The 16,972-nt window shown below is 39.0% G+C and overlaps 1 protein-coding gene and 2 long non-coding RNA genes across 8 annotated transcripts in view; 2 read left to right on the top strand and 1 right to left on the bottom strand.

Moving 5' to 3' along the window:
- Window positions 1-15: 15 nt before the first annotated feature.
- Window positions 16-16,663, bottom strand: LOC146434464 (uncharacterized). Of its 6 annotated transcripts, none has more exons than XR_014853397.1 (5): window positions 16,626-16,663; window positions 16,330-16,507; window positions 13,110-13,207; window positions 4,287-4,350; window positions 16-107 (listed from the first exon to the last, which is right to left on the bottom strand). It is a non-coding gene; the product is annotated as an uncharacterized LOC146434464 (long non-coding RNA). The 6 variants fall into 6 exon arrangements; XR_014853394.1 differs by lacking the exon at window positions 16,626-16,663 and adding an exon at window positions 15,084-16,149 and having other exon boundaries at window positions 16,330-16,522; XR_014853395.1 differs by lacking the exon at window positions 16,626-16,663 and adding an exon at window positions 611-692 and having other exon boundaries at window positions 16,330-16,522.
- On the top strand, window positions 7,521-10,354 carry LOC146434465 (uncharacterized). Its single transcript, XR_014853398.1, has 2 exons — window positions 7,521-7,968; window positions 10,209-10,354. It is a non-coding gene; the product is annotated as an uncharacterized LOC146434465 (long non-coding RNA).
- Window positions 16,645-16,972, top strand: part of HIBCH (3-hydroxyisobutyryl-CoA hydrolase) — a 40,196-nt gene continuing 39,868 nt past the window's right edge. The window contains exon 1 of the mRNA XM_085066015.1: window positions 16,645-16,734. The gene's annotated coding sequence lies outside the window, so the exon portion shown is untranslated. The remainder of the gene's footprint in view (window positions 16,735-16,972) is intronic.

The raw sequence follows: 16,972 nt of genomic DNA, 5'->3' as shown, positions 1-16,972 counted from the left end.
TTGCCTGGAGCTGTGTTTCTTCTTTTCTTGTAGCTGTGTTTTTAAGGACTTGCATCATGATCACTCTTCTTCCTTCTGTTTGGTTTCAGAGGTGCCAGGGACATTTCCTAAATAAAATTTAAAAAAAAATATTTTAAATGCTGTCTGAATAGAGGAATTAAAATACGTAACATTTCTTTGTAGGCTGCTGTATAACAGGGTATGTGAACAAGACGTTACAGCTGAGGACCAGAGTATTGAATATAACTAATTAAGAGTGATGTACAATCTCATATATATATATATATATATACATATACAAATATATACATTCATACATATATGTATGATTTCTTCTGGGTTTAAAAGCTCAATCCAGCCCCAGCTGAGTGTGGTGAGGTGAGCATTGTGAAATTCATATGTTACTTCATAAAAATCTTGATTTATGTTCCCTGTACAACTTTACTGTATATCATGGTGAGAATGTTTGCCAAAAATAGTTACAAATGCTTAATGGCTTAAAAAACAAATAGCTACATTTCATGTCTAAAAGAAAGCAACAAATAAACTGAAAAATTAATGCAATGTAGTTAACTTTAAAAAGTAAAATAAACAAAATTTTTACAAATACCTCCTAGGACTGCACAGAGCCAACCATAGGAGACTTTGCTTGAAAGGGACAAGGTGGTGTCAGCTGACTCCATGATTTGTTCCTCAGGTTAGAGCGGAAATAAAGCAAATCTAGCAAAAGACATACAACTTTCATGTAAAAAACATCTGGTATGTTATATGAATGATATAGGCATCCTGTGCTTCTGATATTTTGCAGTAATGACAAAAGTAAAGTATTTGAGCCTCATCTGATGAAAATGATTTCTGGGAGCTTAAATTTTAATGCTTAGAAAAACTTGCTCGTTTCTTTAATAAGCTGGAATTGTACTTTGAAGGCAAGAATTTCTGATTGACACAAAATATTCTGCTGTCCTTTAGCAGCTTTTAACTCTGAGCCAAAAAAAAAAAAAAGAATCATTTACATCAGTCAGATTAGAAAGATAAGTTGAAGGTGAAATTTATGCTGCTAGGACTTGCTCCAGAATACAATGAAGTCAACAGAAAAGCTTTCTTTTCCATGAGACCTTTAATATATTTTGCATAGCATGAAAATTACTTTCTTTTTAGTCAGTCCTTTGCTAGGAGAGGCACTGCATTAAGGCAAATATGAATTAATTTCTTCCCTTGAGGAAGTTCTTTATAGCACAACAGTTTGTACATATCCCAGGGTAAATCTCGGAAGACTTTAAGTCAGTATGAGGAACAATGTGACTTTTCCTTACTTCTTCAAAGACTAGAAGTACTTATGTTACCAGTTAGAGAAAAATCCCTACAGAGGGACTGAGAAACAAGCAGTCACCAAGTGAATCAGCAAATCATACACAGCTGCAGCAATGTTAATGGTAACCAAGGACAAAGTATTCACAGCCAGTAAGACAACCAGTGCAGTGGTCTGTCCGGTTTGGCAGGGAAGCAGAGAATTCTCTTCCTCTGAATTTTAATCTAGCACTTCTAGAAGCATTATAATAATTAGCAAAGGGAGAGCAATGCACAAAACCAAAGACAGAAACTGTGTATACTGTCACTATCTTTACTGTGTGTGTATATACAAACTTTTTCCTACTGGATAGGTATTTTTGGTTTTTTTTTTTTTTTCTTCCCCTTAAATTTAGAGTTGTCTTTGCATGGTGTCTGCTCATACAGCAATCAACCTTTCCTCAGCTCAAGACCTTTGAATCCACTGGCAGATATGAAACGTGATGGGCACAAATATTAAATTCCTACAATGTAGTGTAAACATCTGTGGCTGGTACAGAAAAGAGAGGCAAGACATGGGAGAAAAGTCTCCCTCCATGGGAGAAAAGTCCAGGGCAGGAACTTCACAGTGGGCTCTTCTTTGTCCAGTGAATTGCTGTTTGTGCCTGAACAGAAGCAAAGAACTTGGAGACGGGTAAGGGAATAGAGGAGGCAACTGGAGAAAAAGGAGAAGGAACAGGTGAGGCATTTAAAGAGGTGACACAAGAGAGTGCCTTTTAAAAACGCAAGTACACAAACCCATAGCAAATATAGGTTCATTAGTTTTGCTGTCCGCAGAGTAAATGTTTAAGTTGGGCTGCTGACAGCATTGATGCCTCTGAATGTATGCAAAAACATCCTTGATCCTGTCATGACTCTCCAGACCGGGAAGCCCTGCTGGCCCTGTAGTCTAGGTAGGAACTAGAGAAGATTTATGCAATTTGTCCACTGAAACTGCAATGAATTTTGCAGTGACCTGTCTTCACAGAGGGAAGGAAGCTTTACGGGCCAGAGCTTTAAGATGGACCCACTTAGACTCTTTCTTATAGTGGTGTCCCAGGAAAAAATCCTACTTCTAAAACTTAAACAAATAGCTCCCACATGCACATACATCTTATTCTAAATAAACACTAGAAATGTTAAAACAAAAATGCAAAACTAGTAGGGCAGGCACAGCAGTTAAAAATACAACATATCCTCCCACCTCCGCTGCCCACTATGTCCTGCACAATGAGTCCTTACTTCTACATGACTTTAGTAACGCAAATGTGGTTTTTATGCTGTGTTCTGAGTGTACCAACTACCTATTGAGCCTCTTGTTTGATGACTGCAGGTATGTGACCAAGGGACAGCAAACTGACCAGTTCTCTCTGATCCCTAGGAACTTCCTTCTGTATCTTCTGAGAGCAAGGGGTTGAGCAAATGCCAGCATTCAAACAAGATTCTTTACTATTATTGTCCTTCACATCCACAAAATAAATGCATATAGGGTCAGATATCCCTGCTTTCCTAATTACTAGTCAATGACTTGAGATCAATGGGAATTTGAGTTCTCAGCTTTTAAAAAAATTAAAACTCTGACAATAGATTTTAAAGGAAATACCACTGCATGGCAAAATATTTCTTGACCAAAAGAAATTTTAATTGAAATTTTAATTTAATTTTAATTCCATATTTTACATATTGAAAGACTATTCAAGAAAATTACTTCTGATTTTATACAGCACTACATATTCTTCTCTTTTAATACAAGGACTAGCTCTCACCATCTATATGGCTATAAAAAGTGGTGATAATTTAGACCACTTCTCAACTGAACTGGTTTTTGTTTGTTTGTTTGTTTGTTTTAATCAGATGCAAGTGCAGTCATATAGCCTGATCTCCCTGGTTAAATTCAGATCTTCTCCAATGTAGCTTTATAAACCTAAACCAAGACTAAGACACACATTTTTGTTTAGTAGCTGTAAATTTAAGTGATTTTTATCACAATGTGCTGAGGAGCACATTGCACCAAATACAGACCAAGGCTATCTGCTGACTTCAGAGGTCTCACATCTAACTCTCTCCAGAGCTGAATTTGCCTCAGTATAAATAAAAGCAGTAAATGTCACTTTTCATACAGAAGGGAGTCACAGTTAGCCAAATCATCTAGCCTCTTTCCCCACAACCATATTGTTCTTTTTATTCTGTACTTCCTCTCAGAATACCCAGCAAAACTAATGGGTTGACCTCTTATGTTCTTGGTTAATAGGAGAACATCGAAGTGATACTGGTAGTTGAATTTAGTTTCTAGGTGAATTTCAAACCCTTAGCTCCCCTCAAAGTGTGAAAACAATGAGCAGTTTCTGATGCCCTTCTCCAACTCTCAAGATGATATCCTCACTGTAAAGAACAAAGGACTTGAGTACTTAAGTGTCAGTAAGAGGATTGCCACAGACTTTAGTTACACTGGGACTCAAAGCAGTGTCTCTGATCAAAAGTGATTGTGAAATAAAGAGAAACTTTTTTGACAAATAGAAGGACACAGCTATTAAAAATGTGCTTAGGACAGTTAAACTGTGTTGCCAGTCATGCCATGGAATAGTAACAGCAGATTTAGCATTCTCTGATAATATTAGAGGACATAGTTATGCATTTTTTTCAGTTTTTGTATTCACTTTTCTGGTTGAAAAGAAAAATCTTTAATAGCATACAAGAAATATTTTAGATGTTTTCTTTTTAAGGCTATCAGTGCAATGCAAGATAAAGACTTCGTGTAGAGCTACAAACTGTTTCAGAATTATTGTACCCAACTATTTACCTGTTTCCTACAATTCCCAGTTATCACAATGTATTTAAGAGAGCATATTGTAGTATTCTCAGTGGAAAGCTTCAGAACATCTGTTTATTTCAGAGTCTAAAGTTGAAGTTAAAAATAAGACAAACAAAATCTCAGAAGATATTAATAGTTACATACTTACTGAGCTCATTAATAAATTCATTAGATTCTTCCAATGTTTCTACAGCAGTGTTTATTTTCCAAACCTGGAAACAAAATTATTGACAGTGAAAAAAACCAACATATGTTTCATTTTCAACAGAGCACTAATTTAGGTTTGAAGGATCTGATTCTGCAGTGTGTATTGGCCTAACCTTTTATAGCAACTGGGGATAGGCTTCAGGCAAAGACCAAGTCCTACATTACTGGTATGACATTGAGTTTGGCAAGGATTGAGAATGGATTGCTTAATCAATCTAGTTGCCATGATATAGCTACTGTAAAACTCAGCCAGGCTTCAGGAAGCAGCTCCTTTTTAAGGCAGAAATACATCTTTGAGAAAGTTTGTTCCTTCCATTTAGTGTCTTATTTTACCCACAGTCGCCAAAGCATCTTTCTCAATCCCTCTAACAGAATTATATAGCCCATGGTAAGAAAATGGATCTCAGCTGTATGTGTATGGCTGGAGGACTAAAACTAGTCCCAGGTATCAGGTTTCAATGCAGGACAACTACTCCTTCTTCCAAACTGTGTTTGGAAGTGTTGGCAGGATTTAAATGACCTGACAAAGGAATTACTCAAACAGAAACAGAGGGATATTCAACTGTTTCCCAGTTTTGATATTTTTTCACTGCCTTGTTGGACAAGGTCAAGGTTTCAACCATATGCTATGACACCTCACTAAAGTTAAGGTGTTTTGGAAGCAAGGTGGAAAAAGGGAGCAAACTTGATGAATGCTATCAATTCAGAGTACACAAGTACTGCCAGAAAAATTGTGATGTAAAAGTTGTACATTATGATTTAGTGTCTCTACAGTGTGTAAAAAAGCAACTGCCTCCTGTGTTTTAGCTTTGCAGTAAGGAGCAGCAAAGTGCCTCCTTCTCACGTCATTGAGCTGAGAGCTCCCAGGGACCATGCTGGACGTCACTCTCTGCTTGGCACCATGACCAAAAGTGCCACCTGATTCCACCTGGCTGTTCCCCACTGCTGCACAAAGAGCACGGGTTCCTCTGCAGTGGTTAATAAAGCATTTCAAACTGAGCACTTCTACTCTAGGAGACAGCCAGATTCTCAATCCACCTCTAAATTTTTCAGTGAAGCTTTTACAGTATTTCCATTCTCTTTGTCTCTTGCAGATTGTGATCTATTTATATCAGCTCAGCTATTTCTAAACCTCAGGCAGACAGAAAATTGATGCGTCATTGCAAGGATATGCCTTTGAAATGGCTGGGTGGGAAAAGAAAAAAAAATCCAAAACACAGGAAGGAGATAAAAGCAGAAAAAAATAGTCTTTGTCTATGTAGCAGTATTAACATTTCTTACCTTTTTTCTCTGTCATATCTCCCGACTTCCTAAATCAGCACATCAACTATGAATTCTAAGTACCTGTGCTTTTAAAAGTCATTTACTAATTCCTTTTCTTCTTTCCCTTCTCTTCCCCTATAAATAGCTCTATAAATAGTTGAGTAAAGGCCTATTGCCTGCAGACAATTTTATCTGCAGGTAGGATGTACAACCTAGCTCCCTGAGGATTTATTCTATTGCTACTGAGTGTTGTTAACTGATTGTTACCAGAAGGTTCAAAACTGTCAAAGCACTTATGAGGGAGGAAAAAAAATTATATGTGCAAAGCCAATTGCAAAGTAAGAAATAATTCTGTTTTAGCATAATATATGAATTAGGCTCTTTTTCACACATAGAGAAATTCAGACATGGATCCCAGAAGAATGACAGGAAAAAATTCAGGATCTTCTCCTCATTTCAAGAAGAATATGTTAGGGTTAGAAAAGGTTCCAAGAAGGATGCTCAAAAGTTTAGACGGACTTCTCTGCCTGGAACAGTTGAGTAGCCAAGTATTCACCAGTCAGAAAAGGAGGCTAATTAGTAGGGCTAAAGCAGATTTACAAAGTCCTGAATTGGAGAAAGCAAATTAATTTACTATTTCTTTTAATATATGGTATAAGAAACATGAAAGGAAGCTACGAGGAGACCTGTCTTTTAAAGTTACAGTGGATGCTAAAAGTTTTCAAGTTCCAGCAGAGGCTGGACACATGGACAGAATAGAAATCTCCAGGTTACTAGATTTTTTGTTTCCAAGACCTGTGATCATCTGGAGAACAGCTGAAAAATATTAGAATAACAATAAATCAATAGTTCTCAAAAAATTTGTATCACAATTTATTTTCCCTTCAATTTTTCAAAATATCTTACATTCTTATAATTAAATGTTTCAATTAAAGACTAATCTGGTTTTGCAGCTCCCCTTTGGGCCACGGGTGGTTTCATGGGCCCACCATATAGTAAGGGTTACTAATCCTCATACTTTGCCTTAAAAATAGTTTACAGATGTACTGTGTTGGGAAAGAATTCTTCCTATTCCAGAATGGCAGAGCCATTCTAATGTATTTAAAGCAGCAACATTTCCTACTAGTGCAGGTCCATCAGTATATGGGTGACAGAAGGAGAAGGCAGAGGAAGTTATCAGCAGCTGGCCCCTCCTTGTCATCAGCAGGAGTGAAATGTTCCTCATGTCTTCCAAAGCCTTGGCCACTGATAGCAGCAACAGCAGGGAATGTTAAAGAAAGCCTAAGGTCTCATCTCCTTCTTTCTTTGTAGTATGTGTACTGAATAATATAACTACAGAGAGAGCAAATGTCATCAGCTTTGAACTGTAGGGGGGTTTTGTTGTTCAGGCTGAAGTGGAATAAAAAAGTTAAACAATTAAACTAAACACTATGGTGTACAATTGTGAATCAGCCCTTCTGATGCCAAAAAACCCTTCAGACAGCAGTCTCAGAAGACTTCTCATCTTGAAAATTCTCCAGTAAAATGTGTTATTTATAATTTTCATTGGCAAAAATTAAAATGTGGATAGACATAAATGTGCATGACACATAGGTTGGCTGTCTACCTCATGTGTCTCATTTTCTAAATTAATAACTTAAGCATAAACTACCACTCCAAATAGTAATACTGGAAAAGAATTTCAAAGACCTCAATCTGCAATATATCTTAACTTTTAAATTTTGACCCAACAGCACCAAACTTTATGTCAATGCAGTATCATTAAAATAGAATGCAGTAATTGGTTTACAAAACCTGCCTGATCTTATTCCTCTGTAGATTTAAGGCTAAACAAAGCTGGTAAACCTTTGGACTTGAGCAGGGTGGGGGTGATCCTGCAACAACAGTGGCTGAACAAATATACAGAGTTTATACAGAAAAGGTGCAAGAGGAGGAAATGGGTATTGGAAGGTCAGTTACTAATTAACCCAGGCTATCCAGGAAAGAGAAAGTGAACTAAACTACAGTTTCAATTTAGCTATTTCCTGAGCTAAACCGTAAAATTATTTCCTTAAAAACATTGAGCTATATTTTTTTTTTCTGAGAAAAGCATATAGTGCCCATGTTCTACATACTAGATAGGTGTGAAAGATTATCACAGATCTGCAAACAGTTCCTCCTCTTAAACAAGAAAAGTGAAGGTTACACAGTGGAGGTCACTGCAGTCTTTGACAACAAGTTTCCAGGTGTTGAAGTCACATCTTCAAGGGAGAATATTTTCCTTCGCCTTCCAGAATTAGCACACATACTCCTGAGATAACTGCTTCTGGTTGTTACTATGCAGTGACAAAGTCACAACCCGTTGTTGCAGTCATTCTGTGGTGAGTAATTATGGTACCTACAAGCATTATGACTGATTGCTGTGAATAACTAACTAAAGCAAATGAGTTCCTGGGAAACAGATGATTGCAAATACCCTGCAACCTCCTGAAATGACACACTGGAGAACATGACAGAGTTTGGGGCTTTTTACTTCTGTAAATATAAATACTAGGCATTTTTTACTTAAAAAGTAAAGAAGGTGGGAAATTCTTCGATAGGTGGGAAATTTCCTCAGAAAAAAAGATAAATTGAAAGATTCCTGAGGAAAGGAATGTGGCTGAGTGCATTTAAATGCATGGAGGATTTGTTTGTCCTGTGCTAAAAAAATAGGCTCATTTCCTTCTGCAGAACTGGGTAACAGCTGACAGGTGGCAGAGTTACAGTCTCACACGTGAAGCAATGGGCAAATTATTTGCTTAGAAAGAAAAAGCATACATCCCTTGCAACATAGAGAAGATCCTGTTTGAATATCAATTTATGACAGTTCACAGAACAGCTTACTTTAAGAATACACTGGAAAATACATTCCATGTGTTGATTTGTAAAGCAACACCAAAATTCAAAGCATCTGAACCTTCTTCCTGTGGATCCCATAATCCTGGGTCATTGTGCTATGTGTCTTTTTCTAGTATATGCACTGCAAACATATAGATGAATTGTATTTATGTTTTAGCTCACTAAACAGGAGCAATGACAAGATGCCATTTGTTATCACCAGTGCACAGAGTCTTACTATTTCAACTAAAATGTTATTGTTGATATTACAATGAAACATTACTTTCATTACTTCACAAAAGTGAAAACTAAGATAGAATAGTGAAAAAGCTACAAAGTTATTTCTCAATGCCTGCTTCTTCTGACTATTTGAAATATGCTGGAAATGGTATGTTGCTGTTGTAATTGAGATGACAGACAGCTGTACCTGCAAAATTCAGCTGTCTCTTACTAGGAAGGTGACAGGTCAATGGTGAATGTTCCATAAGGCTCATGAAGGCTAAGGGATGCTAGTGGTGGCACAGGAAAGGGCATACACAGACCAAATGTATTTCATGAGTCTCCTGCTCAGTCATGAGGAAAACAATAATCCATTAGCAGTCCAGACTGAAAATGGATTTGTCTTTTTTTTTCCTTAACATAAGAAACATTAACATTCTTCATATAAGAAGAGAATTCTTCATAACATAAGAAGAGAACATTCTTCTCTGCTTTCTTATAAAATTATTTAATTTTAGCATAAAACAAACAAGAGATGTTTCTTAGTGCTGGCCAGAACTTTCTCTTCATTATTCTTTTGGGCTACAAATGTCAATAAAAATCCCTTTTCAAAGTGTCTTAAATTTACAGACTAATGTCTCAGGCTAATTCTACATGGTGCAACATCTCCTAGGCAGGAGCACAGCCTTTAATTACATGCTTTAATTTCTTGGCAGGTCCCAGAGTGAAACCCTGCTGTTAACTCCTGCAGTTAACTGTACAATAAAGCACCTTCTCACTCCTAAAGCCTGAAGAAGTGCTCTTAGCAACAGCTCTATAAGGGAGTGCCTGCATTTTTCTTGGCAGACAGAGGTGTGTCAAACTATGACTCAATCACCTTGAGTTCCATGTTATTTCTGAAATAATTATATATATTCCCATGCAGTGCTCTTAGCAGCATGAACCTCTGCTCCAGCCTGTTATTGCACAGACATGGAGAGAGATGGACTGTCTGGGTCTGGACAGAAGAGCCAGTGGCATCATGAAATCCATGGAGCAGATGCAAGACTGAGATTAGAGAGAGGAGCTAATGATACTAGAGACCATGTATTTCCTTTGGAACAATTGAAATCTATTGTGCCCTGCCACAGCTGCCACTGCCTTTCTTCACCAAGCAGTATATCCCTGGGGAACTAGATCCACTCAATAAGTGCTCAAGGAACCAAGTACTCTGTCTCTGTCACTGCCATTGCAAGGTTGTTTATGATGCAGGGTGACCATATTTATTTTTGGGAAAAAAAAACAACAAACAAACCCAAAACAAACACTTCCCCTTCTGACTTGCTACACATCCTTTCTGCCAGGTTAATCATTATACCCAAAGCTGATAAACTGAGCTGCATTGAAACTCATGATTACCCCATATTGGACGCTAATAATTTATACTTTGAACAGAATATATGGGCAGCAGTGAGTGATATATGCTGATTTAATAGCTTAAAGGCCTCTGTTTATTCTACTGACCTATTTTTTCCCTCATTTTTAGGTTCTCCAATCTGCTGTGCTGTCCTTTGCATCATTTATGGCATTAAATGAGATATCTTTCCCTAGGCAAGGTTCAAATCAGTATTTTATGAACAGTTTTCACTGTACTCGAGGACGAAATAAAACAGAAAGAAATTTTGAAAAATATTCTTAATATTGACTTTTAAAATGAAATGCAGATCTTTTCATATGAAGATTAATACTTACATGAGATGCCAGATGAGAAACACAGAAACATTTGAAAAGTATCCATTTAATAAGATACTGACTGTCACACTGTCAGCCAAACTGCCCTGCTGAAAAGCCTCATTTTAGACTAACGAATTCTTGAAATAAACATCTGAGGTGCTTAGCTCCCTGGTCTGTCAGAAAGCTACTAATTAGCATCAAGCTCTTGTGCTTCATTCACCATGATTTTGATGGAAACAAAATAGGTAACTAGTCATTCACTATGACCCCTGAGAAGGAAGCAGATGGTTCAAGACCAAAGTGTGTGACATTCCAGCTGAACAACAGACAAAACGGGGAGGCCAAGAGGAATCTTACATATAGCACTAAGCTCCTAAAATAGATTTTTAATGATTCTAAAATTTTGGTGGGTTTTTTTTTAACTGCTTCTTGAATAATATAATTCTACCACAATAGATCATACAAGGAAAATTTCAGGCTAATGGTAGTTGGCAAGATAAACATATAATCTGCATTTAAAATCTGATGTACATTCATTGATATAAAAGGTATGAACAGCTCTACCTTCAAAGTTAACTGAACCAATGCTAAATACAAGGTAGAATTACAAGCGGGCCAATAGTGCTTCAAAATGCTGCTGACAAAGGAATTGCTGCAATGTTTTAAAGTAAATCAGTCAAGTGACATGAACTTACTATTTGGAACATTGTTCCTCCTCAGGCTGGGTATGTAATTCCAGTAGATTATAATTATGAGTTACATAAGATTCAGTGCAAGGTTAGAAGGATATATTTAAAATATTGTTCACCATTCATAAATAAGACTTTTAAAACACTAGGATAATTAGTTCCATTAAGGTTACATCTCCATTGATACAATTCTAGCTCTTGCTAACACAAGTCCATCAGCTGATCTGTCTGTTGTGTCACATGCAAATGTGTTAATTAGGCTTATTCATAACTTCCTTTGTTTCTGAGCCTACAAATTATGCCTACATTTTTTCTTCCAACTCTAGGGTAAAATCTGCAGAGCTACAGGAGATAGGCTGGTGGGGAGGCACTGAAGTCAGTGAGCCCAGTTCCCAGGCTGAAGACTTCTACTCACTAGAGGAAAATTACACATGCTGCACAATATTTTTTTCAAATATCTCCTATAGTTTCAGAGTCAAATTTCATTATTTGGCTGTTATTGCACCTCTGAATCATTAAAGACCACATCCTGATATAAGATTTTGCATCAGTAACATGTATGAAAAGTTTGATGCTGGTGAGAAATCTAATTAAAATCAATGTATGGGTAGAGTCTTGGCTTGAGAAGAATACATGCAAGTAACTCAGGTTAGGACAAGTTTAATGAGCTTTACATATTGTAAAATCTGTATTTCAGATAGCTAAGTCAAACCAAGTCAGGAACTCACAGCTGTTGAGGACCCTTGGTTCTTGGAGTCTATCAGAGAGATTTCTTAAGAAACAGCACTACCACTTTGCACTCTGTACCACAAGTCATAGAAGTTCTGTTCTCCTATACTAGTTCCACTGCTATTTTCATGTAATACAAGCAAAGTACCTCAAATAACAACCAGTTAACACAAATAAGCTTGATTTTAATTTCTTATAGAAGCACATAGAGTAAATCTTGAATTAACTGATATTCTGGGACAGTGCTATTTCAAGAGGTCCAATAGGGATGTTATTTTGAAATACAGACCCACACTGTGTGAAAACCATGAGCCTTTTTCTCTTCCTACATATAGGCAGCTCTGACTCTCACAGAATCAAGCATACACAGTGAGAGCAGAACAACAGACGTGATGACACAATGAGATGCAATACAGATATCATTTGCTAAGCAGACTCCTGAAGTCTGGTAGGCAAGCTTCCCTGCCATCATTTGCTTCATTGCCTGCTTCATTCTTTCCAGACCTGGAAAATTCAACCTTAAGAACTAATTATACAGCCAAAGACACCCTCAGCAGTGAGATATCTTTGGGGTATTTTTTTGGTCCACTAGAAGTTAACTGTCCTACCAAGAAAAAATGCACTTTCCTCTGGCCCCATTCCCACACACACTCCCTACAGCTATTTCCACCCACGCTACAGCTCTTTTTAACTGTGTTTAAAAAGCTGAGAGCGAGAGAAATGTGCTGCTGCTGCTAGTGCTCCTCCTCCTCAGGTGGGCGGGTTGGTAGCTGGTCAGTTTTCTGCAGCATTTCTCATTGCTAAATGCGTGGGAGGCTGAGAGCAGGAAGGGAAGGAAGCGGTCCTCTTAGGAAGGGAGGCGTATCAAAGCGAGTGGGAAGCAAATAGCCCCTTCCCACCTGCACATGTGCAATTATATGCAATTGAAAAACTAACACAATAGATCTGCAAGCAGAGCTTTCCAAGCTGTAGTCCTAAAAGGTATCAAACAGCTTGGGTCTCAAAGCCAAATTCGGGGGTGACCAGATCTCTGGGAAGATAGAATTTTTCACCCACGGAGAACAGGCTCGTGGGGAGGAAAAGGAGGAGGGAAGAGGGCGTTCCTTACAGTTATGGCTTTGTACGTAGGTGGAGGGTGGTTCGGGGAGAGGAGTGACAGATTGCTTGTGGCAGCAGGGAAGAAAGATGTAGGAGGGTGTTTGCCCAGGGTCCCGTCTAACCCAGAGGGTTCTGGCAGGGTGCATGCAGCACGAGTGCTATGTCTAAGCCGGGCTGGTGGGAGGAGAGGAACTCACTGCTGGATGGACCTCGCTTGGATCCTCTGTCGTTGTCTCATCAACACGGCAACATCTGCAGCAGCACCCAGTCACTCCCACACTTTCCCTGGTGCTCTCTGAGGCCAAAAGAAAATGGAAACTACTTCACTCACACAGTTTCATTATGCATTTCCTTTCATCCTTTTCCAAACACTTCTAGGTCCCCACCGATAAAATGCAAATTAACTGGTGAAGGAAAAAAATGGAAAATAAAAGTTGGTTGTTTTTCCTCCCTCACACACTTTCTTGTTGCAAGAGAAATTCACTACTGCATGCCATTTGCTTTGCCCTCATCCGTCAGAGGTTGTATGGATGCATTATCTGGAAGGTCTCTGATCAAAAGCCCCAGGGAAGGCACTCTGTTCACATGAGATTACTCACATTACAGACAAAAGCAAAAATTTGCTTCTCCATATTACCAGAGGTGCTTCAGTCCATCCCTGGGTTTGCCTGCTGTTAGAGAGTGAAGAAACAGATTCGTTTTCTGCTTATTTTAAGTCTACTTGTATTCTCAATTATGTCCCTGGAAGACTCTCTGCTGCAGACCTGAGCCTTTACTATTAGGTACCCAAGCTGGCACAAGGAATTCTCAACCTGTGGCACCTGCAGAGGTGTCCTAGAAGGCTGTCAATTGAGTCTGGAGTGAGAAATCACCATGTGAGGATTGTTTGTCAGCACAGTAATAACCAGTTAGCAGGCGTGAACTGGAAACTTTCCCATTCTGTTCCTCAAACCTTCACAGACTCATTTTCCCTTAACCTTCACACACTGTAAGGATGCACTTACTACCCACACATACAGAAATTAGATGCCAGCTGTTAAACCAGCAGAGGAAAAGATTGAATTTACAGCAAGCCTGGACACAGGAGCATGGGACATGATGAAGTACTTCCACCATTTATTATCTGGTCTTGGTCAACTACTCTGGGAGGTCTCAGAGGCAAATGCGAGGCACAAATTAATGGTTAACTAGGGATGTCCAGGTGGCACACAGAATGCAGCTGAGCTGCTCTTGGGAATCCTTCTTCAGAGGAAAAGCTCCCACATTCCAAAGTTATATGTTTTTCTGGAAAAGAAACAAAAAGAAAAAAACCAGACCCCAAACCAGAAACAAAACCTGAAAACATCTGCTCAACTCTGAAGACCTCCTACAGTCTGCAACTTGTTTTCTCTTTTCAAACCTGCTGAACGTGCTGCCAGGAAATTTCTCCAGAGGGAGGAATTTCAACCTGCTTATCCTTCTGGCTATTGCACTTATACACTCTCAGTTCCTGGCTTGGTCTAGTGTTGTGCAGCCCTCTTTGCCAATAGTAATATCATCCATAGACTCCCAGGTTAAAGGTCTTCTCATTGCATTTCTCAGGCAACTCCATTATTTTTTACTCTTTTTCCAATTTCTACTGATAGAACTCTTTTATTTACTTTTTAGAAAGCATTTTCACTTTGATTTTCCACTCTGAAAAATAATGGGGTGTGCAGGAGGACTATTGAAAGACAGGATGATAGCTGAGTTACTTTTTGGACAGTATTGAAGTCAGCTATATGGCTGTGAAAAATTTTCTAACACCTATGAATCCTCTGCCCCTAAAAAAACCATAGATAAATCCAAGCCATCACCAGCTTGTTTAAAAGTGAAGAACACTAGGCTCAAGGAAGATGGCTCTTCTGTTACCACTCCTTCCTCTTGAAAATGATTAAAAAGAAAAAAAAAAGAAAAAAAAAAGAGAAGGAAAAGAATTTAAAGAAAACATTAAACACAAATTCAATGTCAGCACTGTGGAGAGAAATTAGTAGTTGTCACAAAACAATGCTTGTTGTTACTTTATTGGTTACAAATGAGTAGGCCCACTCTTGTCCTAAATCAGACATACAGCTGGAAGACCACAAAGTGTTTACACCATTATTTACACTGAGGACAGGAGGAGAACAGATTAAAAAGATGAATCAACTCACCAACTTATTTTGGACCCCCAGAAACAGACATCCCATGTAATCACGTCCTGATCACAGCCTTGCCCATGTGCAGGTGGAATTTGTTAGATTTCCAGGGGTTTCAAACAGCCTCCACCTGTTCTTACCCAAGGTTAGCTTCCACACACCCATTTCTTCATTTTCACACTAACAAAGAGATTGTCTGACAGAAAGGTTCTGTTCATATTTGTCTGTGAAATGTAGAGACTTTCAGTCATAGGACATGAGAAACAAAAATGTTAACTGCTTATCAAACCCCCTGTAATTGATTATGCCTGGATGAGAGATGCAGAGTTATCCTCAAAAATAATTTTTTAAATAGGTATCTAAGTCAGGGTTCAGGTTTGGCAACTGTGATTATTTGGTGTCATTCAGCCTGGTTTAGATTTAATTGCATGGCACTTGGTACAAAGCAGTATATAGGGCTGTCTGTACTCAAGAGAACACTAATAGGCTGCATCATTGATTATCATATAACCTTTAGGTGAAAGTTTGAATAGTCAGGATCACCTAATGAATCCTGCAATTAATTTGTTTGCAGTAGGCAGTCTTCCAGTGCCTGCAAAAGCACCTCCTGTCCTGTTCTCAGTTATTTTTTGTTCATATTGAACAAGACTGAAAAATGAGACTGCATTAATACAGAAACATTCTGTATCTTTTTTTTGGTGCCTATTTAATTTGATTAAAATTTTTACAACCTGATTTAATATACTCTGAGAGTCAGTGCAACGGAAATGCCAACATAAATGACGCTGATAAAAGCAGGAGGCTGAATAATTTTTGAAATAAGGAGCAAGGCTGCCCTCTGGAGACTTCTCTAGAAGTGCTTCTGAGAGCTGGGATTTTTTTTTTCTTCCAGCAAAATAAATTTGCTAAAAAGCTTTAAATTTTTTTTTCTTTTAAATATGAATGTGAATCAAGGCAGCTGATCCTCAGAAATTGTTGCACTAAGAGATGATGGAACTACATTCCAACCTAATGCACTGTACTGTCATTTACTCCAGGGTTCACCATGTCTTTTCAACATCAGTTTTACATTGGTGTCAGCCTGCAAAAAAATTGTGGAATGGTCTTGGTTACTGAAATCAAAGTGAATGTAGTATTATTGTCTTCTAGCGTGATGGCCATAAATTCTTAAGTCCCTTAATAGTTTATTAAAAATAAATTTAAAAAAATACGATTTTCCCAGTTGCAATTTCTGAATCTATGCTGAACACACAGGCTGTACCTGAGCTCACAGCTGTCTGTAGCTCCTGTTGGGGCAGCAACCATGCTAGTTCTTAACCCCTGTGTTTACCTTCACGGGTAAGCAGCTCTCGGTGGGATGTTACAACAGAGCATCCTTAATCCCACCGCACTCTGCCCGTGTGGCAGCAGCTGTGAGCGTGCAAAGGATGAAGGCAAGCCTGGAGGTCAGAAATTAAGAAACCAGTTTTACTGATCAAAATAACAAACCGCCTAAACGCAGCTCCAGCCCACGAAGTTGGGCTCTGAAGGCAGTTTGGCAATGCCAACTCTCCCCACCTCGGGTGATGTTATTGCCACACGCGGCACCACTCAGGGTGCATCACCCGGTGCCCTCACACCTCCCGGCCTGACACAGCACTGGGAGCAGCGCCGCTTCCCTGGCCAGGTAAGGGATCTGCCTTGGTTACTGGAGAAGGGCTGTTCGTGAGGGCAGCGGGCGATCTCCCCTCAGGAGCTGTCCCGGTGGCAGTGGCGCCGCTGCCCTCACAGCCCCGCTGTCCCTCACAGCCTCGCTGTCCCTCAGAGCTCCGCTGTCCCTCACAGCCTCGCTGTCCCTCAGAGCTCCGCTGTCCCTCACAGCCTCGCTGTCCCTCACAGCCTCGCTGTCCCTCAGAGCTCCGCTG

This window comes from Lichenostomus cassidix, chromosome 7 (assembly GCF_008360975.1).
Source record: "Lichenostomus cassidix isolate B80296 chromosome 7, HeHo_3.0, whole genome shotgun sequence".
Classification (NCBI taxonomy): domain Eukaryota; kingdom Metazoa; phylum Chordata; class Aves; order Passeriformes; family Meliphagidae; genus Lichenostomus; species Lichenostomus cassidix.
This window is presented reverse-complemented; position numbering and strand designations above follow the sequence as displayed.